The following is a 3,511-nucleotide window of genomic DNA, read 5'->3' as shown; positions in this document are numbered from 1 at the left end:
TATCAGCTTCCCTACTCTTTCCATTGTGTGGAGAAGGAAACTGAGAGCCAGAGAGGGGACTGGGGTCTCCCCCAATCACAAGGCTAGTTTGAGCCGGGGGTGGGACCAGAATCCCGGTCTCCAGATATGGCGTCTGTGCCTCTCTACAGCCTGCGTCTCTCTTGCACCCTGGGAGGGGTTGGAGCCTATGTTGACAGAACCAAGCACTTCCTCATTCAAGGAGTGAAAGGAAACACAATGGCTGCTGGTGATTGAACAGCTTTTTTATTTTCTGTGTTTCTTTCTCTGCAAGATTATGTTAAAATAGTGCCCAGAACAGTAAGCATGGACAACTTTGAAAAACAAAACCAAACCCATTTGCACATATCTTCTAGTGATCAGCGTGGATAATGGTCTTTGACATTATGGAACTCATCTTGGAAAAGATAAAATGGAACACTGTGACCTTCACTTCTCCTTATTCTCATACCAAAAGTAAATCTGCAGGGACAAGTGAGAGGCGTGGTAACCGGTGGATAAAACCGGAAGTTGGGAGACCTGCGTTTTTGGCACTGGGTATCACCTTATTGGCTCATCTTGGGCAAGTCTTGTCCCCTGTCTGGGCCTGTTCCCTCATCTAAATAATGAGGACAGTTCTCAGTGATATACAGGGCTCCTTTCCCCACTTGCTCTCCTCTTCCATAAACTCTAGTTCTTTACTTAGAGCAGAAATTGAGTGTGAATGTAAAAAGAGAGAGGTAGAAAGTGTGGAAGTGCAAGTGATTTATTTATTTAAAAATTTTTTTTAATGTTTTATTTATTTCTAGGAGAGAGAGAGAGAGAGAGAGAGAGAGAGATAGAGACAGCGTGAGCAGGGGAGGGTCAGAGAGAGAGGGAGTCACAGACTCTGAAACAGGCTCCAGGCTCTGAGCTGGCAGTCAGCACAGAGCCTGACGCAGGGCTCGAACCCAGGAACCGCGAGATCATGACCTAAGCGAAAGTCGGATGCTTAACCGACTAAGCCACCCAGGCGCTCCCAAATGATTTTTTTAAAATGTTTATTTTTGAGAGAGACAGAGAGAGAGAGACAGACAGAGCCTGAGTAGGGGAGGGAAAGAGAGAGGGGGAGACACAGAATTTGAAGCAGGCGTCAGGCTCTGAGCTGTCAGCACAGAACCCCTCGCAGGGCTCATACTCACAGACTGTGAGATCCTGACCTGAGTCAAAGTCAGACACTTGACCGACTGAGGTGCCCCAGTGCATATGATTTTCAAACTCTAGTTTTATTTGTTAAACAATAAATATCTGCACAATTCGTGCCAGGCACTTGGGCATTTTCTTTGTGAAAATGAGAAAAGACCCCACCAATGATTAAAGAAAGGCATGCCCAAACTTTAAGGAACCACAAATTCACCTTGAAAAAGTCATGCCATGCTTTTGCCTTCCACAAAGATAGGTATCTGGGTTAAAAGAAAGTTTGATTTTCCAAAATGCTTTTCAGGAGCCGTTTGGTTCCCCAGATATTGACTGGCCCTCTTGGGGCACTATGCTGGGTTGTCAGGGAGCACTGGAGGCCAGGAGGTGAATGTGCAGCTCACCTCGTGGGTGGGTGGGGGAACTAGCCAGTGACTGCCACTTAACACAGTCCATGATATGGGCTATAACAGAAGGGTGGGATTTGTCCTCGGGGACTGTACTGAGTTGAATAATGGCTGCCCCCAAACCTCAGGTACACTCAGAACCGGTGAATATTTCCTTATTTGGACATAGCCTTTGTAGGTGTCATTTGTTAAATTATGATGAGGTCATACTGGATCAGGATGTGCCTTTAATTCAATGATGAAGATGCCGGGGCCGGTGGGGATGGCAGGCCCCTATGAAGACAGAGGCAGAGATTGGAGTTCTGCCACAGGCCAGAGAACAGCAGGAACTTCCAGAAGCAGGAAGGAGCAAGGAAGGACACTCTCCTTGAACTTTTGGAAGGAGCATGGTCCTGCCCTTGCCTTGATTTGGGACTGTAGCTTCCAGAACTATGAAAGAATAACTTTCTGTTGTTTTAAGCCCCTCAGTTTGTGGAAAATTGTTACAGGAAATTAATAGAAGATCTAAAATGAAGCACGCTGAGAAGTAATGGGGAGTTAAGAAGGCAGCAATCGGCTGTTCTAGAAATTGAATATTACTCCTCATCGACAGAATTGGACTGAACTAGGCCAAAAGGTTAGTGGTAAAGGGGTCAGGCTTTGGAAACCCCAGCTTTGGGTACCTGTCAGCAATGTGACCTCAGGCAAGTGAGTTTTGCCTCTCAGGCAAAATACTCTGGGGTATTTCCTTGTCCATAAAGTGAGGATTCCAAAACGCTCTTGGTCAGGTTATCCCGAAGACTAAGTCAAATACCTCATTTGAAAGCATTCATCCTGGTGTGTGGTACGTAGTAAACTCTCAATAAAAGCCAGTTGACTTTTATGACCGACCTAAAGTTGCCTCACCTAATCCCTATCACTTGACCTGTGATTCCTTCATTGTACCACTACTAGTAATGTTCATCAGTGGCTGTCTTCCTGCCAGAATGTAGAACGTAAGCCCCATTAGACCGGGGCAGAGTCTCATTTATGGCTGCAAACAGGACCTGCAAATAGCACAAAGGCCAGCATGTATTTTGAGATGGGCGTGTGAATGAATGAATGGTGGACACCTTGTCTTGTACATATTAAATGAAGACATGTTTAATCAATATCTTTCCTTTTATTCTGTCTGTGGTCCCACATAACTGCATTAGAATTCCTCTGTAACCTGCCCCACCCACAACAATTTCTCTACTGTGTTAAGCTTCTTTGGTAGGAACCCAGCTTCCCTGATATGTAAAATAAAGGTGTCCTAGAATCTTCGGAAGGATGGGGCTACGTTCTTGCTGGAGATGACAGACTGTGAGATGTCAGTCTCACGCCTGGCACCTGGTAAGGGAATTTCTCTCTCCTTCCACTTGCACTGTTTATTTTTTTGCTATAGGGGCGTGGAGGAGACAGAGGCACTGAATTGAGGGACAGCTGGGAACAATTTGGGAGTTTATGAAATCTTAGTGAATGTCTTTTTTTTTCCTGGAGTTGCGTTAGACGGGGGCACTGCTTGCTTCCAGAGGAACCAAACCACCCAATTGGACTTCACAGGGTCAATAAAACGCTCTGAAAATTCTGTGTCTTGCAAAGGGCCAGCCTCTCATGTGTCCCCCAGGGACCTAGGTCACAGTGGCTGTGAGTGGAGTGTTTCAGGATGTCAAGGGGGGGCATCGCCCTAATAGCAAGAGTCCCTGAGCTGGAGACTTGTCAATTACCTACAAAAGAGGTGGATCGACACCCTTGAGCCCCATTATACCAAAGTTCATGGTCCTCAGTAGGAAAGGGTGACCAGCAAGTGGGGTCTTTCAGAGCCTTAGAGCCAAGGAGGCCCCGACAATTAAGCAAGAACAGGGTTGGCCAGCCATCCCGTCTGAATACTTTGAGATCCCAGGAACAGAATCCATTCTTTTCCTCAACAG

Source organism: Hyaena hyaena, unplaced genomic scaffold (genome assembly GCF_003009895.1).
Source record: "Hyaena hyaena isolate Hyena2069 unplaced genomic scaffold, ASM300989v1 scaffold_3, whole genome shotgun sequence".
NCBI classification, from domain to species: domain Eukaryota; kingdom Metazoa; phylum Chordata; class Mammalia; order Carnivora; family Hyaenidae; genus Hyaena; species Hyaena hyaena.
The sequence above is the reverse complement of the archived record's forward strand: the minus strand, read 5'-3'. Positions refer to the sequence as shown.